This window comes from Apis mellifera, linkage group LG10 (genome assembly GCF_003254395.2).
Source record: "Apis mellifera strain DH4 linkage group LG10, Amel_HAv3.1, whole genome shotgun sequence".
NCBI lineage: Eukaryota > Metazoa > Arthropoda > Insecta > Hymenoptera > Apidae > Apis > Apis mellifera.
The window spans coordinates 9,590,125-9,616,340 of NC_037647.1; the positions used below are offsets into that span (position 1 = coordinate 9,590,125).

Genomic DNA, 26,216 nt, shown 5'->3' on the forward strand with positions numbered 1-26,216 from the left:
ATCCGGTTAACCGGCGCGCGATTTCTTCTTCTTCTTCTTCTTTTTTTTTTTTAATTAACCGTCGCGGGAGACGGCGCGCAATAAACAAAATAATAGTCGAGGGCACGATTGTTGTTTCCTTTCCTTTCCCTTTCTTTCCCTCCGCCCTTAGCTAAGGTTCGGGAAACCGTGGACGGGAGCGCGGTACGAAGCGAAAAGGAAGAGGGGTAGGTAGGAGGAGGAGAAGAAGGAGGAGGAGGAGAAGGAGAAGGAGCGAGGTGGAACGAGAAGTCAGAGCACTCAGCGTGGCTAATTGCTCGAATCATTAAGAAAAAACATGAAATCTAAGCCCCGGTTCTGGCGCGCGGACTACAGTGGGAAGCCGTAGATAGCGATCGCCTCGCGTACCGTAATGAAAATAATCACGGCAGCCTAAGCCCAACGATAACTACGTTTTTAGCCCGAGTTATTGCGCTTTCCCCCGCAATCCGCTTCGCTTGTCCTTCGCCAGGATCCGAATCTTCCTCTCCGACCACGTATCTCTCTCTCTCTCTCTCGTCTCGATCCTACGATTCTTTCCATCTCTTCCTCGCTGCTACGATTCCGCGACCGTTATTAACTGGTGCTATATTAATCGTATTTTTGTAAGAAAAAAAGGGAGGAAAGAGAGGCGCGAAATCGTTGGAAATTTAGGTACGAAGAACGATACGGAGAGGAAGATAATTCGCGCGCAATTATCGCAGGATCCTCGTAGGATGGTGTAAGAAAAATTGCGGGAATAATTAGTCTTGGCTGGGTCGTAGTTAGGCGCGTCGGTAGCAACAGCGACCGATGGAAGGCGTGAGTACCAAACAGCCGGCTCGAATGACGCTCCCGCGTCCGCCTGCAGGCTCAGGTGGCTTCGCCTCTTGGAGTTTCCATTGTGCGTACTGGGGTGCATACATTATTTTCGTCGGCCTCTTTGCCCTCCGCGTGGCACCCACACCGGGCAGGTGTTACCGCGCACCCCCTCTACGCCTCCCCCTTGGCCCCGATAACTTTGGCCCGCCGAATTTATCGCCGGACAATAATCTTCTTCGTTCGTTTCTTTCGTTCGCCTCGATTGTCCTCCTCTTAAACGGATCTTGGACGCGGGTCACGGGGCGCGTCTTCTCCGCCGCGATTCTTCTCCTCTCCTTTTCGATCGAATCGAGGGGAGAGAGAGAGAGAGATTCCACGCCGAGTTTTCTTCGCTCGTCTATCGGCCCCTGCGACGATAAAACAGGGGAGGGGAGAGGGGAGAGAAGTCTCTCACGGGTCTCGAGCGAGGCTCATGGGAACACAATTTGTGGCAGCCGCCGCGTATCGCCGCGTGTACGAAGCCGCCGCTTTATTTAGATTTTATTTCGGTAAAAACCTCGCCGCGTACGTGACGGCACGTATATACGCGCGTCGCGCACAGTGGGGTCCGCCTCCGTGCGACCTTCCTTCGTCTCCGTCGCTCGCGTTTGCCTCTTCCCTTTCGCCCCGATTTCGCCACCGATATCGTTGTTATTATTATTATCATCGTTGCACCGTCCTGCACCTATCCACCCAGGAGGACGAGAGGCGGGTGCAGGGAGGGGATCGCGCGAGAGAGGATTGATGGGCGCGCAGGTGCGACGCCGTGGATGAGCGTCGAGCATCGGCAGACATCTTCGCGATAAATCCACAACCGAGCCCTCCGTGCTCCCTCTTAGAACCTATCATTTACGATTCTACGAAACGAGCAGACAGCGCGACGACAGGTAGCGATTAGTCGTAATATCGGAACGAAAGATCACGCGTATCGCGTATCCTCCCGGGGAAGGGAGAATGGAAATTCGCGCTCTCGGCGATGGATGTCGCGACGATGGATCGTGGAGAGAAACGTTCGCGTCGCGAGGGATGCGGAGGGAGAGAGAGAGAGAGAGAGCGTTTAGCGCGAAAAGTGGAAAGGAAGAGACGCCACTCGTGGCCTGGCGATTCGCACATGTGGAGAAGAGTGGACGTTGAAGAGAGAGAGAGAGAGAGTGAGGAGAGGAGGCGGTGGAAGGAGGAGGCGGCGAGGCCTAATATGGCCGCCATCCTCTGTATTCCGGTCGTAGACGGAGAGGTAGGCAAGCAGGCGCGGCCCCAAAGGCAGCTTTCAATGCCAGTCATCTCCCGGAATGCGCCACAACGGAGCGAGTACTTTGTATTCCTGATCCGCGCTCCGCGCTAAGACGAGAAGGCCTTCGCGCGATCTCTTTGAGGACACGGGGCCACCACGGCTCGCCTCGGCTCCACTCGGCCCAGGCTCGAGCTAACCTAAGAGGAGATACCTCGCGGCGAGACAACGCGGGACGAGACGAAAAGCGACGCCGCGACGGCGCCGCGATGTTTTCGCTCCTCTCTGCCTCTCTCTTTTCCCCCCTTTCCGTCCCTTCTCGTTTCCCCTCTCTCCCCCTTCCCCTCCCCTCCCGCCCCCCTCTTTTCCTCTCCGTCTCTTCCTCTTTCGCGGCCATTTTGACCGCTCAAGGCGCCACCTAGGCGTCCGCTTCTTCGCTTCGTCTACCGTGACGTCGTGCCATCGCGCGCGCGCGCGCCTAGCTCCCGATCTTTCCCGTATTTTCCACCTTCGAATCGAGCATTCTTTCTTTCCACGATTCACGATCCGAATTCGTCGACGATATTCGTCGTCTTTCTACCTACCTACCTACCTCCTACCTCGTTGCCTTGTTGCAATGTCTTGAGACCTCCGAGGTGGAGAGAGAGAGCAGCACGAAGGGAGAGAGAGAGAGAGAGAAGAGGGAGAGAGAGAGAGATCCGCACCGAGCACGTGGTCCCTCCTCACGTGATCACCAACAACGAACTTCGCTTCCTTCTTGTCAGTACCACCAACAGTAGCCGGGAGTAGCACCAACGTAACCGAGATCGCGAGCGGTGGAAGGAGTTGTTTACCGATTTTTAGATTCTCCGTCGAGCGGGTCGAGGCAGCTGTTCCACCTTCCTGGTCCTTCCTTCCTTCGTTCGGCGGCGTGGAGAAGAGCACTCGGGGTTTCCTTCCTCTCCTCGGGTCGAAACTCGAGGAGAAACGCGCACTGTGGAACGAAACCGCGTGGAGAGAGCGAACGAAAAGGAGAAGAAGAACACGGAGCGCGTGGCGCGTGAAACGCGTACGGAGGTTAGGTTACGGGCAGAGAGAGCGCACCGGGGTTCCTGGCAGACAGGGAGAGGAATACGAACTAAGGGTTCTATATCCATCCTACGAGCGACGAGGAGCCGGGCCGAGTCGAGCATAGCATAGGGAGCAGAGCAAGGAACACTGGCACCACTCCTGGTAGGGGTAGCCGACGTCCGTCCCGAGTCTTTCCTCATCTGCAAGTCGTATAACCGAGCTAATTATCAAGTTAATATGGCCATTCTGTATGGAACCCCGCGAGAGAGTGGGTGGAAGTGAGATGGCGGCAAGGGGTGGCGCCCGGCGTGCGAGCGAGACGGGCCGAGGTACATTGATATTATAAGTTGCTTCAATCGCTGTATTCATTTGTAAACTAACCAGGCTAAATGTATTCACCACCGCGAGGCGGCGCGCCGATAGGCGGAGCCACGGGTACCCGGGCTACGACGGCGCCCTTCCTTCCTTCTTCCTTCCTTCCTTCCTTCCTTCGTATCCTTCGTTCGCGTAGTTTCCTCCACTTACATCCTTAATCGTAATCGTTTCGTATCGTTTGCACTTTCTCCTTCGAATCATCTTTCGAATCAGTATTCGAAACAATGTTTATTCTCTCACGGTTCAACCGAATCGTGACGGAAGATATTCTTACCTATATATATATATATATATATATATATATATATATATATATATATATATATACGATTTCGAGAATGTTCCAAATGTTGGAAATGTTGGACGATGGAAATTGTATATTTCGAAAGGGTACGGAGGAGGGAAGGCGTGGAGAGGGCGGAGGGGAGGCGACACTCGACTCGTCATTACGTTTCATGTATTCAGATTTTTTTTTTTTCTTCTTCTTTCCAGCCACGAGCTGTCTGTATTATTATTCCGGAGCAACTTTACGCCCACCGCCTTTTTTCCCCTCTTCCTCGTCCTCGCTCGCTCGGTGCCATCGTCATCTTCGCAGCCGCCTTCTTCCTCCGCTGCGCCTCGTTGTCGCTCCGCGCGAACAGGCGGCGAGGACGATTTCTTACGGCTCGTCTCGAGAGCAGAAATATGAATGCATAAATGCATAAGTGCTCCCACCACCGGTGTCGCCACCACCACCTGCTTTTCCCGCCTACTCCGTTCCGCTCCTGATTCGGGATTCTTTTCTTTGCCCAAGCTTTCCGCCCTTTTGCCTGCGCACAACCAAATCCATCTCCCGATCTCGACGACCTCGGATGACGAATGTAATTTTCACGCCTCTATTTCCTCGTCCTCCTCCTTCCTTCTATATTCCTTCTCGAGTTGCTTCCCTTCACGGGATAGATCGCGATCGAGACGAGGAATAATTGGGAGAAGAAAAAGATTCGTCGAGATCGTTACGTTCGTTTCGGGACGAAACGTAATCTCGTTATAAAAAAAAAGAAAAAGGAAAGGAAAGGAAAAAGGAGAGAGAAAAAAAAAGGTTAAATTAGCCGCGCGTTCCTGCCGAGTAAATAGCACGCAATCTACACAGATTGTAATCTAGCGGACGGAGAGAAACTGAACGGGTCTGGCCGCCCCGCTTGGGAAAAGAGAAGGGTGTAACGTTGGTGGCAGGACGCGGAGATTAAAAGACAAATTAGCATAATGTGTGCACGCGCTGCTCGAGCAGTCACCAGTGCTCTACCTACCCCAAACACTTCCGCGCAATATCTTTCCTCGTCGACCCGCGACACGCTTGCCGCTCGAGTCTGTTGCGTCACTCGTAATCTACTTTTCATAGATCCTCCTAGCATCGTCTCGTCGTCGTCGTCGCGATTAAATAAAAAAAGAAATTTGCGTGCCTCTCCCTCTCTCTCTCTCTGTCGATTTTTTAATCAGTGGAGGGATTCAGGGAGAGTCTCTGTGTGGAAAAAAGTAAAAAAAGTGCGGATCGAAGGAAGGGTAGGCGATGCAAATAGTGCGTTTAATAAAGTGTCGCACGGCTGCCATTTGAATACCGTGGCATATTCACTTTTCTCATCGAGGCTTGCGATCATCGAGGAGGAGAGTGAATCGCGAGAACGAGAGGAAAAAAAATAAAAGGAGGAAGGGAGGAAGAAAAATGGAGCGAGGAGAAAGGAGGAGGGGATGATGAAAGGAGAGGAGGAAAAAGGCGAGCGAAGGATAGCCCTCCCCCCCTTGGATGATAGTCCGGATGTAGGTGTATATACGGGGTGAGAGGAGTAGAGGGGGGAGAAGGTTGCGGCGAATCGCACCTTGGCTTCATGCATGATTCAGCCGCAGTATCTCATTTCATCTGGTGGCTTCGCTAAACTATATCTCCTAATGGTAATGCTATTCCGTGGCACATATCTCTTTATATTACGTGGGTAGGATGGCTGACTGGCTGGCATACGGCGAGGGAAGAAGGCGAGAAGAAGGTAGGTTTCCGTCTTCTCGTCCAGCCCCCTTGCACCTCGCCCTCCACCGCGCGGGAGATCCTCGCGAGGTAGGATCTCTCTCCTACCGAGAAAACTACCCTTCCGTCGAGCCTCTTCTTCTTCTTCTTCTTCTTCTTCTTCTTCTTCTCTGTCGAAGCCACGTATGTCTGAAGCGAGCGAGAAGTGGGTGGGTGTGGACCTGGATGCCTCTTGAGCGCGAAGAAGCATCGGGGAAGAAATAAAGAAAGAAATTGTTAGTTCTCGCTGTTTTAAATTACCATTTATTACGACACATAAACCCAGGCCAGGCCCCGGAGAAGTGGCCTACCAGCGGCCATCTTGTCCCACCCATGGCTGATGCCGATGGTGGGTCGAAGAGAGTGTGTGTGTGTGTGTGTGTGTGTGTGTGTGTGTGCGTGAGAGAGGAAAGCGTAGGAGAGAGAGAGGAAGAACTCGAGAATCGAGTCTATATCACCGTCTTTTACTTTTCGACCCCTCTTTCCCACCCTACTCTTCTTCGCGATCTTCCTCTTTCGCACGTGTTTCATATATATATATATATGTATCTTGGCGGGGGTTGAAACCCCTGGTAATGATCATTACCTCCGGTATAGTGACAAGTGAGAGCGGGGAACCGAGGAAGCGGGGTACGGCTGCAGGAAATGGCCACAGATAACGCTGTCACGGCCATTTTTATATTATGACGAATGGATCATCTTTCTTTCGTTAACTTTTGCCCTTGCCGCGCGTATCTCGCGCGCGTCCAAGGGGAGCGCGATGATAGATCTTTCTAATTATTACCGCGCACTTCTCGCGGCTTAATCGCCTTTCCTCCCAAAAACTACCGGGACGTAAATAATCGCTGCCACTAATCGTTGTTAAATTGTTTCTCTTCTCTTCTCGCAACGGAGAGGATTGGATCGATCGATCGTCGGAAATACGTGACTCTTTCCTTCTCTCTCTCTCTCTGCTCTTTTTTTCGCGAATTTTCCGGACCCAGGGGGGGGATGGGGGATCATAAAGAATCCGAAAAGTATCCAGCTGGATGATACCCTCGGTTTCGGTTGCAAGGAGGAGGCATCCCGTGGCGCGGAGCCTCTGCCCTTTTCCCAACCCCCTTCCCTCCCCTCACAGTGGCCACGCGGCAATAACAGTAGCGACCAGTCTTTCATATCGTATCGGTCCAGCTCGTCTATGTGGAAATGCGATCACTTAGAGGCAGCCTCGAAGTATAATTCGGCCGAGACCGGTCTCGTCGGTGTGCCGGTCCGTTGCTTTCGTGTGGGGGCCAACGGATCGTATATTTTTTATTATTGGCCGATGGAGCCAGTCCCCGAGGGGGTGGAACGGGGGTGAGAGCCCGGGTAGAAGGAGGTTTCGATAGCTGACCACTCGATTCCGTACGCCCACCCTCTCCCTCTACTTGTGCATCTTCCTCCTCCTCCTCCTCCTCTTCTTCTTCGTCTTCTTCTTTTTCCATTCGTTTGCACAACGCGACCGCATCGTCTTTGGTAAATGTGCTCGGCCGAGCGATCTCCTCTCCGCACGCTTCGCTGCACGATCGAGCGTATCTCTCCCGTTGGGTTCTCGTTTTATCGAGTGTGGACGTTGGAGAAGCGATTCTCATGTTTTTACATCGAGGCAATTTTTCCATCTCGCCCCTCCTCGAGAAACCGCCGACTTTCATCGCCCACCTGCCCCTTTCCCCTCGACCATTCCTTTTCCACCATCCCCTCCGATCCCACCCACCGTTCCGATCTTCCATCGTTTCTTCTCCACAGACGGGGGAGGGGAATCGTCTCTCGACGGTTATTAATCTAATATATCTGGTGTATCTGGTGTAATATACTCGAGGAGTTGCGAAAACAAGCAAGTTTGTAAAAAGTCGGTGAGATTTTGATCGCATCCTCGATCTTGCACGGTGTTCGAGGCCGCGCGGAAGGTAGGAACGACGTAGCAACTCGTTTAATTCAATCGTCGAAGCGTGTGCACGGGCGACCCATTCGTTATTAAGTTTGGCCGCGAGCGTGTTGCAAAGAGAGAAAGAGAGAGAGAGAGGAGTTCGAAGGAGCGGCTCCGTATCGAAAGCCGCTCGATTCGGAAGGTTCCCGGTAGAAGGCTCCTTCTGGAAGTGAAGTCGCCGGTTGGCTCGCTCCCGCGGCGGGGTGTTCTCCAGGAAGGCCGGGGATTGGTCTAGGACGTTGGATGTCCGTGCACTTCTCTCTCTCCCGTCTCTTCCGCGGTGGCTTCATTATACGTTGACCTAAGAAAATCAACCACCCACCGCCGCCACTGTTCGTCCTCGGCCTTCCTCTCTCCCTCTCTCTCTCTCTCTCTCTCCCCGTGTACAAGTCGTCGTCGTCGTCGTCGTCGTCGTCGTGGTCGTCGTCGTCGTCGTTGGTTCGTTCCGTTCGTTCGTTGGTTCGTTCGTTGCAACATCCTGGACCGGCGGCTGCGACGAGAGAGGAGAGAGGAGAGGAGAGGAAGAGCGGTTTCGAACAACCGAACCAGCTGCCCTGACTCCACCAACCCCTCGCACCGCCATCCCTCTTTCTTCCTTCCGTTCATCCGTCCATCCACTCCTCCTCTCTTCCTTCCTTCCATCTCGAACGGAGAGAAGGAGAGAGAGAGGGAAGCAGGGGTAACTCATCGCTTATGGATACTGATGACTCGCGCAATGAACTCAGACCGCGCTAAGGGTGCGGTAAACCCACCGTGCTTCTCTCCTACCCTCGTCTCTCCCATTATCCTCTCTCTTTCCCTCGAACCAACCTTGCTACCTCCTCCGCGTTTTTCTCCCTCCTCCCCCCAATCTTTTTCTTCTAACCGCTCGCATTCTCGAGCGCCTTCGTTTGCTCGATCCTTCAATAACATTTTCCCTCCCGGTCGAGGGTGCCTTCTTCGTATCTCGTAAGATGTATCCGTTCCTTTCCTCGTCAAAGATCCAATTCTTCTTCTTACACGTTGGCTAGGTTACAGTCGAGCGATTAGACGGACAGTAGTTGATACATTGTACGTATGTATATATATATATATAAATACTTTTCTCTGTCGGTGAGAAAATTTGCGATTCAAATTTCGTCAAACGTTTGGCCTCGCTTTGGACCGATCTCGGTAAACGACCGCCCATCGAAGAAGAGATTCCTCCTCCTTCTCTCAAACAGATCCCGTGTATTACGTAAGATCCCGATGTCGTATCCATTCCCGTGGTCCCTTTTCCACCCTCTCACGCGGCCATTCGTTTCTATTACTCCGCGTTAAGGGAGAGACCCCGACCGACCCGGGGTTAGATTTATTTTCACTCGCGCGGCTATTTTTTTCCTTTATTTTTTTTCCTTTCCTCCTTTCTTTCTTTTTTTTTTTTCTTTACGACCAAGCCTCGCGAGCCCGCAACGACGCTCGCAACGACACTGAATCATCCCCCGAATGCGGCGAACTGACTTTCGCGGACTTTCGTATCGGAATCGGCTCGATCCGCCTCGACTCGTATAATAAACCCATAAACACCCTTGTTGCCTACAGGGGGAGGGGGATGGCGAGGATAATCGGAGCTGTTACGTGTTACTTGGTCACGTCGGGGATATCGAGTCCCCGCGATTATATATCCTTCTCTCTCTTTCTTTTTTTTACGATACCGTGTGACGAGAATACGCTTAGCCGCTATGAGCGACGACGACGGTAAGCGTGCAACGTTTTAACACGGGTGTCATAAACAAAGAACCGTTCGGGCGACGAGAAACGGAAAAAAAAAAGAAGAGAAGAGAAGAGAATATAAGGAGCGGGAATAGAATAAAGGGGAGACGTGATTCCTCTTCCACGGCGAGGAATCGTTGCACGCGTAGGCTCGCCAACGAGACGACCTTGTGATTGCGCGATGCGCACGGCGTGGTGCATATGCACACCTCCTCCGGGGGGAGGAGAGGCGAGAAGCGAGTTACGTAGCGGATACCCCGACGCAACGTGGAGCAGGCGTGGGAGAGAGAGAGAGAGAGGCGAGAGGGGAGAGAGAGAATTCCTAAACACCCGGAGAGCGGGCGATGCTTACCTGCGGTAACGTTTAAGCGGTGGAGTAAGTACAAGACCTTAGCGCGCATCAAGGAAACAAACAGCTGGCGCGCGCAATATGAATTAAACATGCTGATTAATAATTAACAAGTTGCCGGCTCTACTCGCGCGCCCACTATGCCGCGAGTAGATGATGCGCGCGTGTACGCGCACACCGTCCTCTTCTTCACCTTCTCCTCTCCTCTCCTCTCCCTCGCGGCTTTCGCGTTACGCGCCCGATCGAGCATCCCTTCTCCCCTTCAACACCTGTTCCAACAAACAAGGGGTGGAGGTGGAGAATTTAAGAAACTCGCTTTACGGATTCTTTTCTTCTCCACGACGAAGGGAAACGAAGGGAAAACTCGTTTGGGCGGAAGTGGGCTCCGATCGAAGGAAGAAAGGAAGGAAGGGAGAGGAAAATATGGAAACGGTGTTTTGGAGGGTTCCGCGCGGTCGCCTCTTGTTCTTCTTCTTCTTCTTCTTCATGTTTATTAATGCCTCGTACGTCTATCGATTTCACTCTTCGAAGCGAGATAATGATACTGACCTATGCCAGCTGTCGTTAACGATACCCTTCCGCTTCTCCTTCTCACATTGACCGAATATGTTTTATTGTGGTAAATGGTCGCGGGCGAAAGAATCCGCCTCGCGTAATTCTTTACGTAATTCCGTAACGAGGGAATCGAATGATTGCGCAATCAAACGATTGCCTCGCCGATATCGTATCGTATCGTATCGAAGATTGAAAACGAACGAGACAGAGAGAGAGAGAAACGAAGGCTCATTTGTTTGTTTAACCGTAGATCGATAGGGAACGTTTCGGTTCGAACGATCGCTATCTTTCGCTTCCGTGGATATCTCTCCTAGCGTGGAGAGCTACGTAACCGCGGCGTAAACTAGTTAAGTCTATTAATTGGCGTGGAAAAGAGTTAATCTGATGAGATGGGATCCCCGGATAACGGAAAGGTTGTCGCCGTTCGACTCGATCCTCAATGCGGGGGAGGAAGGTCGAGGAATCGCGATGATTCCACTATTTTCCTATTTTCTTTCTTTTAATTGACCAGAGTTCATTCCTTTCCATTCCGTTCCGTTTCGCGATTAATTTCATCAAATCCATCGAGATGGATGTAACGAGAGATGAGGAAGGGGTGGACGAAAGATTTATCGCGAGATGACTGTTCCTTTCTCCCTCCCTGAGAGGGTTCCGTAATCGTACGTCCCCCTTTCCGAACGTTCGTTTCGGAAGGAGGAACACGCGACTCGAAGCGGCGATTGCGCGTCGGATTCTCCCGCACGCAGCGGGGATACGATGCCTCGCCATGCTAGGATGACGAGCGTGGGGTGACGGGTTCAGGAAGTATAACCATAATAGGCAGAAACGGCACCGTGGCGGGAGGGAAGGGAGGGAGGAAATGCGAGGCAACCAACGACACGAGAGCCGTGACGCCGTTCCTGTAGGGATTAATTAGCGATAAGACTTCTAATGAGAGGCAGGTGAGCGAGCGAGCGAGCGAGCCGGCCGAACGACGAGCCACGCTTCGAGACACGATCGAGCCACGTATAGCCAGAAAAATTTATTTAACCAACCAGTTATAATAGATTTCGAGAGGGTTCGAGGTGGAACGATAACGGTAAATTATATATAATCTGGACGAAACGAATCTTTTCTTTCCTTTTTCTTTTCTACGTTCCTCTCGTTCGTTTTTCTCTCCTTCCTCTTCGAAACGAGACATTACGGTACGGGCGAAATGAAATTTCGTTGTTCGTATTCGGCACGTATAAACGTAGACGGCGAACGGCGGACACGGTCGAAAGGCGGATTTTCGCTAGGCAAGGCGAAAAAAAGGCGGTGGGGAGAATAAATAGCGGCCGATCGAGGCAGTCACGGTTTAAGTGTGACGGCCGTTGTTGGGTGGACGGGCGAGGAGCCGTGAAGGAGTCACGTCCCGTGAATTGTGGGCCACGTGACAGAGGCGTGATCGAGGTGCGACGCGATGGAACAATGCCATCGGACCTCTTCGAGGAGGAATGCCGCGTGCCGCGCCCATCTTTCCTCGATATCTCTCCGCTCGCCTAATCGACCCGGTATCCAGACACCCCGACGATCCAACTTTTCGACCCGTCGCTTCTCCAACGGCCGTGTTCACCGTGTCTGTTTATCTAGACCGAGCCGCGGCGCCTAACGGGATCCTCTGCCACGCGCGCCATTTCTCTCTCTCTCTCTAAGAGGAGACGACACGCTCGAACAGTTGGCCTAAAATTTCTTCGTCTTCGATATACAATATAATCTTATCGCTCCTTTTGTTTTCGACGAAGAAAAACTCTTCCCTTCCAAGATTCAAGCTACCTTCGATCTTTGATGATTCGAACAACGAATCGACTCGTGAAAACGCTTATCGAAATCGTGGATAAAAGTTTCTTATTAATATCTTCGACTGTTCGAAGCAGAAACGTATTCGTTCGTCTACACTCTGTATTCCCAAAATATATTTTTCATGGGAAAAAAAGAGTGGCAAAGAGAAGGAAGCCATCGTTGGCAAAGGAGGAGAGAGAGACGGTTTTCCACGGGGAAACGGAGGTGCGTGGGTGGACGGGTAAGGCCCCCTAAGTAGGCGAGTGTCACGCGCGTCATAAGAATGCGATAAGACCGGCGGCCGATGCAAACCCGTTCCGTTCCGTTCCGTTCCGTTCCGTTCCATTCCGAGAGGCATGGGCCGCCGCCATTGTGTCGGGGCGCGGGATTCGCCGATCGACCACGCGCGACCTCTTCCAACCACGGAGCGACGTCCGTCTCTGACCTTATTCCACGCGCTAAAATACGCGCGATTCGAATGCTAAGTCGGTGCGCAGCCCCGATCGGGTCAAGGCAACGCGAACTTCGGCGTGTGACGAGCCGCCGCCGTCTCTTCTCGAAAACGGGGAAACGACGAGGGGCGCGACGATTATCGAGGGGTAAGGAGCTGGTGTTACCTCGTTACACGGTGCCACAGGCGTGTACACCTATTCAACGGACGGAATAGCCGAGGTATTCGAGAGCTATATATATATATATGTGTGTACGCACACAGTGGTGCACGGTGTTATTATCGTGGCGGTGCAATTAAAGAAGGAAGGCTAGAAATTAGCGGGTGGCGGACGTAAGGTAAGTATAGACTCGGTTGTGGTACCAACCACGAGAACCGGGGATGCCTGGCGGAGTTTACGTTGCGTCGGGGGGGGAGGGCGAAGGGAGGGCCAGGTTGGAGCAGAAGGAGGGACGAGGAAGGAGAGCCCTACGTGCCTCCTGAATATGCATAGGGCAAACGGAACGGGACGAGGACGAGATAAGGGTCGACTTATTTTTCCTGCCTTTCATTTCGTCCCGTCCTTATTTTATTTTGGCGCTAACTGCTACCGCTACCGGAGGAGACGGTCTGCTCCTTCCTCCTCCTCCTCCTCCTCCTCCTCCTCTTCGCACCCCTTTCTACACCGGCTTAAAAATCTTCGCCGCGCTCGCAATTAGGAGGACGGGGGAATAGGCGGCGCGTTACTTGGAACGCCGTTCAAACGGGTGAGAATTCGATGGAGCGAGAGACGTTTCGCAGACGAGGGAGGGAAGGGGAGAGAAAAAGGAAAAAAGGAAAACGAAAGAGCTCGGTTAATTTTTCACCCGAACCTCGCCGCCTCCGTGGAGGAGGGATTTTTCTCGAACGACCATAACTCTTTGAGCGCGTGGAGGGGAGGAGACGATGAGAATTAAATTAATGCCGAGCGGAACGGTAACGTCGCGTTTCGCTTACAATTAAGCTCCATAAAACTGTAAGCCGCGCCCCCTCCCTTTCTCTCTCGCGTCCCCGTCCAATGAATATTTTTATTTAATGCCCCATTAGTGGTCCTCCTCCCCCTCCTCCTCTTCCGTTTAACGTTTCACACGAAATTCCCGCTGCGCCGGAAGTCTCGTCCCTGACCCAAACCAAACGTTCACGTTTCCAGCTTGTTATCATCGTCGAAGGGGAATAATTCGTTACTCGATCGATCTTTGGCTCGATAAGAATGGGGGGGAGAGTGGAACAGGATGGAAAGTGACACCGAGAAAGGTGAAGGGAGGGAAGGAAGACGGGAGGAAAGTGTCGAAAAAAATCGGTGAGCCGATTAGTATGCGCCCTGTCGCGTCGCGATGCCCTGCGGGTTGTCTTTAACTGCGTTGCGCCCGGCAGAACTCACTTCCACTTCCTCTTTCCCGCGATGGCTGATCAGGGGAAAAAAAAAAAAAGAAAGGAAGAAGAAGAAAAAAGAAAGAGAGAGAGAGAAAAAAAGAATCATGAATATGCATCGCGCAGACCCGGCCACGACCGTTTGCCGGCATTTCGCACCCGGCTGCGAGGGCCCCGGATCGTTGAGGTCATCCTGTACGGTGAACCGCGCACTCGACCACTCGATGCAGTTGTACCTCGAGCCTGCAGTTGTTGCAACTCACCTGCCGCGCGGCATCGTCTAATCGGCCCGAGATACGCGCGAATCGCGACAGCTGTCGCGTCTCTCTCTATCTCCTCCTCCTCCTCCTCCTTCTATTCTCTCGCCTCCTTCCTTTTCCGCCTCGAGAACAACGATCCCTCATATACGCATCTCGTTTCCTTTCCTCTAATTTTTCCGCTGATCGATCGAAGAAACAGCACTTTTCTTTTTCGACTAATTAATCACATAAATAAAAAAAAAAGAAGAAATTCGTTTCTTTTTCGTTCTCAAGGTGGGATAAGGGGGGGAGGCTTTAGGCGAGGTCGTAGGCAGCAGGTAAGGGGCAGCAGCAGCAGCCCTCGCGGCAGGAAGGAAACGCGAAATAAATACGTGGCGTGGCAAGGTGGGAGGGTGGAGAGGACGAGGAAGCGGCATGCGGTGGTCGGTCTCTCCGGCTAGAGTCCCGGACTGGAACTGGAACTGGACGGCAGTCCGGCCAGAAAGATACATATTTTTAAATATTTTAGTCACGGTTCGCGATCGCCTCGTCACGCAGCCTTGCCACCTACCGGCTACTACCCATTACGTACCTACTACTTTGCCAGCAAGCTACGTGGCCGGGCATGGCCGTGCCGTACCGACTCTCTACCTTCTACACCGCGCGATTTTCTTACTCCTTCTTTTCCTTTTTCTTTTTCATGTACGTATAGATATATATATCTGCCCTCGGGCGGCGCATCTTCCCTTCCACTTAGGGGGAAGGAAACTTTACCGTTTTTCAGAAGCCTTCCTCCTTTTCTTCGAAGAAAGAAAAGGTTTTATGGGATAATTGTGAAAATTCTTCGCGGAGACGGGCAGAGAGATTGGATCGACGCGTGGTGATCGTGACCGTGATTCGATCGCGCAACAAACACAGCGATCCTGATTCCCGGTAAAACGATATCGATCAGCTGCTCGTGACGAGACGTTTACGGCTTCGTAAAGCCGCGCGTTCTTGCCTTGACAATGAGTGATCTGGTTTTAATGAAGCGCGGCAATTATCGCTGTATACACCGGTGCCGATGCATAATTCATGGGGACGAGGACTTATCGCGTTTTATCTATCGACTTGTATTATTATTCTTCCGTTGGCCAAACGTTTTGCAATTTTTCGAGCGTAGCTCGTGCTACGAGGTCGGGTCGCGGGTGTCTCGCGATCGAAAAAGCGCGGTTCCGAAGGGCGGAGAAGAGGAGGAAGATCGGACGAAGCGAACACGGCTGGAGCGATTCTTTTGTGTTGCCGCTCCGGTGATCCGTTCCAACTCTCCTCCGACTACTCGCGCCGATTGTTTTTCCTTCCTCTCCTCGTTGCCCGTCTCACGCCGGCCAACTTTCAGTATTGCCCAAAGCGTTGTGTATCTCGCTTTTATTTCCATTTCCCACGGTCCTCCTCCTCCTCCTCAACCGACCGAGGTATTATCTTCAATCCCATTTCTGCGCACACGTGTGTCACGTGTGGCAGAGCAAACGTGGTTAAAAAATTATTCGTCGAATTATAATTATCCTGAAACGAAACTGTCTCGACATTAACAGTTTTCGTAACGAGCAAAAATTCCAAGTCGTAATTGAACTCGTTCGAGGCGGAAATTAATTGATTCGTTGCCAGGATTTATTCCTTATCTATCAATCGTTATATTATCCATCGCGAGAGAGAGGGAGAAAATTCCGAAATTTTCTCTTGACGGCCGCTTGTCATTTACATTAATGTTTTGTCACGCGTCCCTGCTCCACGCGTTTCACCCTCCCGTCCACCCGCGATCGAAATCGGTGCGGGAAACGTACTCGAGCGCTCATTATTCGGAGCGAGAATGCCCCGTCATCGCGTCTAGCCTCCCTCGCCCCCCTCCTCCCTCCGCGTTTATCCGAAACGCGACGTTTAATTAAAACTCGACGGGATCGGATGAAAAATTAATTTGGTCACGTAACGGTGTAAAGCGGAGCCGATCGGTGTTGCATCACACACTTCCGCTAATTATTACAGCGGCAGCAAAAATTGGCCCCCGCGCGATCCGCGTTATTATAAAACGGGCCGAGAATTCGTTATAAGAGCGTTATAAAAGCGGGTCTCGATTTCGATTCCTTCGGATCGAGGGAATTAAAATTGGTGACCTTGGGAGAGGGTTCGTGATTCGAATCGCGATGATGAAAAAAAAAAAAAAAAAGAAAAGAATGAGAGCGAGAAGAGACGAAGGGTGGATCGTTGGTTAAGCAAGTTGTGGATCTTGGCCCGATTCAGAGGCCTGGCGAGAAACACGGCCTGGCTGACACGAATTTAACGAGTAGACGCGTGATTAAGGGGGATGACGGGGCTGACGGCCACGAGCCGAAAGAAGCCACGACGCGGGGGAAGGAGGAGGGGGTGGTTCGTGGTTGGAGAGCGAGCCCTCCTAGAGAAGGCGTGGAGGGGGTGGAAATGAAGGGAGCGTGGCTGGAAAAATGCGAACCTCCGTCTCCCCGCATACATTTCCATACATCAACCCCGTCCAAGTGGAGTCGGTGCGACCGACCGACCGACCGACCGACCGACCGACCGACCGCCGCCGCCGCATCCGCCTCCAGGACGAGACCGCGCTCACACGGGAGGATAAGGGGAACCAACGGAATAAATCCAACTAATTAGACGGAGGAAAAACCGCGGATTAATTACCCGTCGCCTTCGCCTCTTCTTGCGCCTCTTCCCCGCCCGCGGAAAACGATTTTTCATCGCGCCGCAAAGAGCTCCGACCTCCCCCTCCTCTCCCGAGTTCCTCGAGAATTAACCGCGTAATCTTATTTTTCTCCCTTCTTCCGCTCCATTCCATTCCATTCTTTTCGAAGAAAGAATCGCTGATTCGTCGAACAAGAACGTGGACGAAAATAGAGGCGCGGGAAAGCAAAAGTAGGTGACGAGACGGGGGGCGAGGGACGAAGGTTTTGGATTGGCGGCGCGCGCGCGCGCGACTACGCGCGGCCAAGTGTTTGCGAGAGCCGTTTTCGAAAGCTCTCGGGGGTTCCAGGAAGCCGCGCGCGCGCGCGGGAGGATGGAAGGCTGAAATGCAGATTTCGCGCTACTCTCGAAAGCGGCTCTCCTCCCTTGCTTACCTATATCCCCCTGTTTGCACCGCTCTCGTGCCTTCTCTCTCCTCCCCCCTTCCATCTCTCCGCCACCGTTTTCGCTCCACTTCACCGTTTCCTCGTCTTCTGCTTCTTCCCTCCTCCTCCTCCTCGTCCCACGCGCCGACGTTTCTCTCTCGTTCAACTTTGGATTTGCTCAGACCTCGCCTTTACACCTCTCTCGCGTTATATCCCGTTTGCGTGGGTGGGTGTATCCGTGGCACCTAAGTGTACGTGGCTCCTTGGTTTTTTCGTCAGAAGGCAGAGAGAGAGAGAGGAAGGGAGGAGAAAAGAGGTCGCGTCATTGCTGGTCAGGGCTTTGGTGATCGATGGCGTTGGCCGTTATCTTCGCCACCCCCGCTCGGGTCCCGGTGGTAATTCATCATCTCGGTCTGTTTTTCACTTACTTTATATGCAACATATTCCGTAATTTTTATTCAGTCAACCGGCCGCCTCCCCCTCCCCCCCCTCCTCCTTTTTCTCGAGCAACCCCCTCTTGCGCGAGCTCGTAAAACAAAACGGAGCGGGCTCCAGTGTGTGGACCGTGGCGGAAGACGGAATGGAAGGGCGCCACGGCGCTCGGCAACGTCTCTCTCTTCGTTCGAACGTCAGCTCCCTGGCAAAGTCCGAGGGGTTACACAAGCCGCACTCTATATGCTAAAGAATCTCGATATGGAGATCCGGTAGAGGACTCATCCCCGGACCGGTCAGTTTGATTTATTGGCCCGAAATCGGCCACGCTAAATTTCTACGAAAATATGCTGTGCCCAGCCCGCTCCCTCCCTCGTCCGCGTTTTCCGCCCCGCATTTCCATAAAATGAATTATTAGAGGAGCGCCGGGTACGTCGCGATTTTATTCCTCCTTCGAGAACCGTCCTCCTCTTCCGAAAATCCTATCCCTTCCATCCCTTTCTCTCTTTCCTTCAAACATCGTCTTCGTTTCCACTCGATCTCGCGTGCGCTCGAAAGGAGAGATCCTCTTATCGATGGGATAAGTCGGTTTCGGTATTTTTCCGGGGGGCCGTGCGACGGTTACGGTCCCCCCTCTCCCGCTCGTGCCACCCTTGCCGCGTAAAAAAGCGTGCGACGCACGGGGGGACGGGTCCCTGAGATCGTATCGGGGAGGTCACGGTGCTTATATACCGGTCGCATATATTTTTTAAAGCGGCTAAAGATACCGTCTACCGGACGCGGTAGCCGATCGGCCGGACACCGGCTTCCTCCGTGTCGAGGCGTGCACGCGTGTGTACGCGAGATGGCACCTGTCGCGCAAGGTGTTCCCGCACTGCGATCCTCGTCCCGTTCGAGATGCGGAACGATCGTTCCGCCTTCGTATCCCTTGCCTTGGAACCCTTGGCAAAGTTCGTTTCGCGATCAACCGGACGATTATTTCTTCCTCCGTTTCTTCTTCGAGATGGGAAGACGGAGTAGCGAGAGAGGGACGAGCTTTCTTCCTCTCTCCGCGAAATATCGAGAGATATCGGGTTGAAGCGCACGCGAGAAACAGAGAGAGAGAGAGGAGGGAAAGAAGCGTTTGGAAGGGCGCAGGTGAAACGGTTGCGAGAAGGAGCAGGTGGACCGAGCGATGTCCGGCGTGTGCCACGGGCGACGAGGCTGACCTCGAAGAGCGTGGCAATCGGAGAGATCCCCGCGCAGCTGCGCTTTATCGTCCCCGAAGACCTACGACGGCGACGAAACGAGCGAGGAGTGATTAACGGCCGAGGCCGTTAACGCCTCAACCTGCGTGGGAATCGATTACTGTCGGCTTCCCAAAAAGAAGAAAGAGAGAGGAAAAAACAAGTCGAACATTTTTCTCTTCCTCTTCGATCTTCGAAACGAATCTCGTTCCAGGATGCGAAGTTACCCAAGTTAGCAAAGCTCTCTTCCGAGGATAGCTAGGATTCCCAGGATAAGGAGATCCTGAGAGAGAGCGCGTCGGGAACGTCTTGGAGATCCCTACGTTATCGCTGGCCATGCTCCGTGGAAAGAAAGTTTGGGGAAGAGAGGGAAGCAGGGAGGGATGCGAAGGCCAAGTAGATCCCTGCAGCCGAGCTTGCAGCTTGCCCGGGTCTCGAGCTTTCGCGGTGGCAAGCAGCGCCTTGCCTTGGCAACTTCCGGCACCCGGCTTCCCCGCGGACCTTGCCCCGGAACCGAGAGCCTCCGCAGCCTCGAGATCCCTTCTTTATCGGCGCTCCCAACGCTCTCTCGCATTCCTCCCTCCCGCTTTTCCCCGCTCCCCTTCTCATTCGCTTTTCCTTTCCTTTCCTTTCCTTTCCTTTTCTTCTCTTCTCCTCTTTTTTCTTTTCTTTCGGTCGGGTCGAGAGACCATCGAGACCGAGACCGAAGGAAGTCGTCGACCGGCGTCGTAAGGAGATATCGCGCGCGATATCCCGGTTACGGCGCGCCACCACCCGTGCGCGGCCTCGTGCATACACGCGCGCACACACGGGTACGCGTTACCCGTTAACGCACCGCCAATGTGTGCCGCTGTCGTACCAATTAATCGCCGGGAGATCTTTATCGGCATGGGATGTTTTCAGTCACGGCCTGCACTTTGCGCGCCCTCCGCCTTGCGCGCGTCCGCGCGTCCCGGCGCGTCCCGTTTCCGCGCAGCGAAACGCTCGCCGCTGCAAACTCGCAGGAAATTGACTAGCTCCTCTGGAAAAGCCGCTCCGATGTAACGGGAGCCCTCCGTCTCTCCCACGCGGCGAGAGCGGGAAAAAAAAATCCATTTTCGATTAGTCGTGCGAACGGGGATCGTTAACCCTACGGAGAGAGAGAGAGAGAGAGAGAGAGAGAAAGGAGGACCTCTGTACGTGCCGCTCACAGTCGGAGAGAGTGTACGCATTTTCGGTCTATCCAAACCTGCCGCGCCACGATCCAACGTGGGAACGTCGTTTCGTATTCCGCGTAAGCGTCTCGACGCGACCTCCCCACGCACGCGTGTGCGCGCGCGTGAATGAAATTCAAGGTAGGTCGTCGGTCAGTCCGCTGGGTCGGACGAGATCTCGCTTGTCCTTGCCCCGCGAGGACGAGGACGAGGATCGAGGCGGGCAAGATCGATTCACGAGCGCGCGAGAACGTGGGAAGAGCACCTCGCCCGTTCTCGTCATCCTTTCCTTCCCTGTCCTGTCGTTCGACCACCGCGGTGGACGTCGCCTCCCTCTCGATCTCGGGGGTGCGAACGTCCCTGGAAAAACTTGGAGAGGAGAGAGGGAGGAGAGTTGGAGCGTACAACGGCGAGGAAGGTGGAAGGAAAAGCTGCGAAAAGGGAGGGAGGGAGGGAGGAAGAAAGGAAAGAGCGGGGAGGGAGAGGGAGGAAGCAGCGGGTGATTGATTTTTGTCGTGGCTTTGCCCGACGGTATCCGTTATATCCGCGATTGTGCGGACCTGTGTGCAGGGGGACTCCCGGCTGGTTCGCGCGACGACGGCGGGCGTCGCGACGCCGTCCACCGATTGGCGGTTCCCGTCCCCAGGGGGCGGCGCTAATCACCAGACCGTGCAACACCGTGAGTCTCTCCGCTGCACTCGCCTCGAAACCACTCTACCGTGCATCGCTGCCTCCGATCTATATACCAGCCGACCGGTGTACGACCACCAACACGCGCCACTGACCTCTGCCTGTAGCACGACCACCACGCTCCCTCCGAGCGCGCCCTCCGACAGGATGTAAACCGACCACTATGACGACGGGAAATGGAATACACTCCTCCTCCTCCTCCACCTAAGAAGAGAAACCGCGAGATCCTCCGTCGGGGATCAACGATGGATAATCTCGTATCGATCGTGTTATCCGAAAACGATCGAGCTACTTTCAACAGGTACTTGCTCTCCTCTTCTCCTCCCTTCCCCTCGTATCGATCGAGAATTTTCGAATCCTTTTCGAGGAGCAAGGTTCCGGATCGGATCGGTGGGAATGAAACCGAAGAGGCGGAGGCAGAGGGGCGTAGGATAGGAGGCCGATAAGATGCGAGATAGGGCGGATGCGCACGCTGAGAAATAGGAGGAGGTTCAATCTGACGTTCGATCGAGCCGGCGAAGTTGGTCGTAGAAGTCCGTGGGAGTCGCGGAGAGAGAAGAGTTTCGCGGTTTCATCGCGATCGTAAATTACCGGCCGATTCCGGCAAATGCTTGAAGCACGAAGCACGAAACGCGCGCTTCGATTGAAATTGATACCCGCGCGATACCTGTGGCAACCGATCGAATTAGCCGCGGGGCGAGGGAGGGAGGGAGGGAGGGGAGGGGAAGGGCCGCTACTTGGCGCTCGCTACTCGCGTACGCGCCCTCTCGACTGTCGGCCACGGTCACGTGTATCGCGCCGCGGTTCAGTATATATATATATACACATATGTGTGTGCGCACGTATACAGAGAGGATCGAGAAACATCGCGAAATATAAATCACGGAGCGGTGGAGGACGGAGAGGCGTAGATGGGTGGATCGATTCGGGAAATATTAAATTATCGTGAGCGACCGGTCCCCGTGGACGGTAATACCGCAAGATATCGCAGTTTGTAAATACTTGTAAATATTCGCGCTCCATACACCAGTTCGCCGCGCGTGACCCGACTCTCTAATTTATGACAGCAACGCGGCGCGCGTTGAATAGAGATTGGCAGACCGCGCTCAACCGACTACTACTACCTACGTATTTCGAGTTCTCGAAATACGGCCGTGTTTCCCCGGTATATATACGTATGCATGTGCCTACGTATACCGTTAAAACTTTCCCTCTTAAAGGCCAGTCCATCGATCCGTCCATCGATCGAATTTCGACCGGGATCTTTCCAAACAGCCCACCTTTCGCGGCCTTTTTCCTTTCTTTCTTTCTTTCTTTCTGCCGATTGATTCGAACCGAGTCTAGCCGAGCCGCTTTCTCACGACGCGAGGGTGATTTACGGAGGGAGCGTGGCGACGACTGCGGGAAGAGTGACGATGGTGTGCGCGAAAGAGGGAAACGGTTCTGGTTCTCGCTCGAGAGAAGTCGGGCAAGAAACGTTCCACGATCCTTGGCTACGAAACGATAAGCCACCCGCGCTGATTTACGAGGGTACGGCGAATACTACTCTCCCGTCGTATTCGGGTCCCGCCACGATTCCCCGGGAATCGAGGAATCGGTGGTCGCGGCCAACGTCGACGACAACCACGACGACGACGACGACGTTCGTTCACTGGCGGTACAGTTGATAAAGGCCGATAAATCGCGAGTAAAACGGAGTGATAATATCGCGGACACGGACGCGCGACGAGCGGGAAGGAGCGGGAGGAGCGGCAGGCGGGAGGTGGAGGTCGTCGCGGCGGAGGAGGAAAGCGGCGGTGGTGCGGGGGAGCGGAGGTTTCGGAGTGCCTGGACGAGGCGGCGCGGGGCGGCGAGGTGGTTGGAGGGTCGCGAAAGGGAAGGTGGGCCCAGATAGTGGGGGCCTGGGCGAGCGGCGGCGAGCGGCGGGGAGCAGGGGGACGGCGGGCGGAGGAGGGGAGGGCGCGCAGCGGAGGAAGCGGCGGCGTCGGTGGAGCGAGACGAGAGAGCGAGAAGCCGTCGTCACCGCCGCCGCCGCCGCCGCCGCAATCGGTGCCGCCACCGCCGCGAGGACGACGTAGGAGGGACCAATGGACATGCGCGGGTGTGCCGCGACACCACGGCGACCTTCTGGCCACCGCCAGAAACAAAATGGCTACCGCGCCTCCCAACGTCGCCGAGAGATGGCGACAAAACCTTCTCCCTCTTGGCCTCCTTTCCCGATCCCCAACTTTATAGGATTAATAGTCAAAGTTCGGGCGAGTCGTAGTTTTCTCTCTTCTCGAAACTTTTAACGACCGACTTTTCCCACCGCCACACGTTCCTCTCCTCTCCTCTCCTCTTCTCGTTGGAAATTGAACCTGAGAGCTTCGTACGTCGATCGTTGTACTCCGCTCTCGTTGTACATCTCTATCTTTTCTGAAAAAATTTTTTTAAGAGAAACTAGTCGCCTTGTCGCGTAGTCTTGGATACTACGAGACGGAGATATTGTTTTTCTTCTCTTTCTTTCTTTCGTATAAATCGTAGCGGGAGGGAGGGACGGAACGAACGAGAGCGAATCCGATTCTCGAATCGGGCCGGATCTTATCGCTTCGCCCCCTCCCCCTCCCCGTTCAATTACGCGTTGGAAGACGAAGGCGGGGTGGAAGGCTACTTCGAGGCGCGCGGTCGGCCGGTACGAACACGACAGATAGCCACTCGATACGCGGCGTTAATTTGTCGAAAGCACTCGCGTCACCGCGCCACGAGTGAATATCATTTGAATGCATTAAGCGTGCTGCGTATATGCTACGTACGCGCGGTTGCGTAGCCGAGTGGACGGACGGCGTCGAGATCGGAGATCCCGTCCGAACCCGTCCCGAATCGGATTCGTGCGCGCAAACGTCGCGTCGACGTTCGATCGTCATCTCCGTCGTCGTCGTCTCTTCCTCTCTTCTCTTCTCATCCTCGAGATGACGAACGCGACGATGGATCCGGAAGATGGATCGACTCGTCGTCGTCGTCGTCGTCGTGACTCGAACAAGGCGTGGTATTTTTCCAACAGAGAGGGAGAGGGGGCCGTTGTGTTTTTTTCCTCGAGCAGAAGAAGACACGGAGCATCGAGAAGGCTGGTTAGGAGACGGAGGAGCGTTCGCGAGACGGGTCTCTGTCGGGGACATTGATTGGCGAGCGACGGGAGCCGGCTCGGTCGGTCGGACCATCGGTCGCTTCTCCTCCGCTTTGCTCGGATGTTTTTAGGACGGTGGATAGGAGCTCTCATGCATATTCAACGGCACTCTCAACTCCTCCGTCACAGGAGGGAAAGAACCACCCCCGCGGCCCCGGCGCACCCCTTAGGCAGCCCCTATCCGTCGCTCCGAGAGAAAGAGAAGACGAGGCTGGCGATGTGCTGGTGCGCTGGTGGATGGATGGATGGGGATGGGCCGGGGGGAGAAAGAGAGAGAGAGAGAGAGAGATCCGCGGAAACAGGGGGGTGTGGAGGAGACGGCGATGGTGCCGAAGAAGAGAAAGGGAGGGGTGCTCCCGCGATCTCCTTCGTATTTCCGCGTCGCCTTTTGTCCACGATATATCGGAGGATAACCCCGTAATATTTTCGACGAGGAAATTAGACAAACTTCTAGGGAAAGGAAAGGAATCGAATTCTCTTCGAATTCTTCGTTTTAAGAAGAGGAGAGAAAAAAAGAAGAAGAAGAAAAAGAAGACTCGCGTTCCACGGTTCATCGACTTGGTCCAAGGAAAAGACATTTCTCGCCTATCTATTTTTCCCCCCACCCCTTCCTTCCTTTTAACCCTCATCCCTCCCCTGTTCCTCCCTTGAAGCAACCGTTGAAAACGGGTTCGTCGAAACTACGCTCGTAAAAGCGAGTAGAGACCCTTAAAGGCAGACACGCTCGCCGGAAGGGATGATCCCGGTGGATGATCCGATGGTTTCTCACTCGTCGCGGAATCCGTCGTCGTCGTAGTCGTCGTCGTCGTTTCGACGAAGAGCGACGAGAAGATTGGACGGAGTAGGAGTTGTGTGCACGAAGGAAGGAGGCGTTTGGTTACGACGGCGATAAATTCGAGCTGGAGGATTTCGCGGCTGAGAACTGCGAATACGTTGGATCTGTGTGCTATGGATGTGCGGGGAGGGGAGGGGAGGGGAGGGGAGGGAGGGAGGGAAGGAGGGAGGTGGGAAGGGACCTCTCCGGGGGATTGATATCCCTCGTCGTCGTCGTCGTCGTCCTCGTCTTCTTCTTTCTCCCCTCCTCCTCCTCCTCCTTCCTTTGATATCCACCCTCGCGGAAGCGGAGCGGAGAGAATCCTTCGATTCCCTTTCACTCTCGGCCAAGCCCTCCTTCTCCCTCTTCTTCCCTTCTCGGCGAGAAGATAGATCGAAACCACCCTGTTTACACCGCGACGCGATGATTTGCCAAATTAATCGCTTCCCTCCCTTCTTCCGCCCCCTTCTACCGCCGCTGATTCCAGCGTTGGATTTCGCGATCTCGACCCTCCCACCTTCCCTCGAAGGAGGAGGGAGGGAGGGAGGGGAAGCCTGCTCAAGACGCGGGCAAAAACCGCGAATAATCTTGGCCGCGGAGAGGCCGAGACTTTCATTAACGGGAAGAGGGATGGGCCGCGCGGTAATTTCTAACGAGCCAGTTTCTCCTCTCGAGGGAGAAGGGGGGAGAAGGAGAGCGTCGCGCAAAAACCTCTCTCTCTCTCTCTCTGCTCGAGAGGCGTGACGGCGAAACGCGATCGTTAACGAAAAAAAAAAGAAAAAGGAAAAAGAAAATAAGACCGATACAACGACAAAGAGGAAACGTGGCTATCTTTTTGGTTCCTCAAAAATTGAATCGAATTCCATCTCGAAGAGATGCTTGGAAATTTACGAATCTCTCTCTCTCTCGAAACGAACTGATCCTGGTGTATATATATTTAGACGATCTCTCGCGATCGTACGCGATCGAGAAAATGGTATCTGGAACGGTGTGGAGAGGAATATAGAGCGGGGAAGAGGGAGCTCGTAAAACGTGGACCTCGGGCTCCTTTTTCGCGGCGTCTCGGGTGGAGAGCACACGAGAGGGGCGGTGCCGGTGAAATGAAATTAAACGGGTCCCCTCTCTCCGTTGGACGGGCGGAGGAGGACGAGTCTCCTCGACCCGGTAAAAACGAGTGTGAAACATCCAAAGACACGAAGCCGGTCGAGGTAGTGGTGGAAAGGGACTGCTAACGTTGTCGTCTAACGTTGTCTCGCGGCGAAACACGATCGTTAATATCACTTTTCCTTCCCTCCTCCCCTACGTTCGACGAAATCACGTTTTTTTTCTCCTCCCGAAATCCACGAATCCTCCTCCTAACCTACGATGTATATATATATATATATACAAGGCATAGGGTTTTCAGGGTGGAAGGGTCGAATCTCGATCGATAAACTTTCGCGTTGGTTCGCGACGAGAAATCGAATGGAAAGCGAGCCGCAAACTTTCGCAAAGACTTGGCGGCGGATACGTGTCGTCGGACCCGCTTCCGGCACAGGAGGATACGGTATCTCCGCGGAGGGGAGGGGAGGGAGAGAGTA

General features: G+C 53.8%; 1 long non-coding RNA gene across 1 annotated transcript in view; it reads right to left on the minus strand.

Annotated features, from left to right (window-relative positions):
• LOC102656106 overlaps window positions 1-3,699 on the minus strand; it is a 49,189-nt gene extending 45,490 nt beyond the window's left edge. The window contains exon 1 of the long non-coding RNA XR_001704610.2: window positions 2,920-3,699. This is a non-coding gene — a long non-coding RNA (uncharacterized LOC102656106). The remainder of the gene's footprint in view (window positions 1-2,919) is intronic.
• Window positions 3,700-26,216: the final 22,517 nt, after the last annotated feature.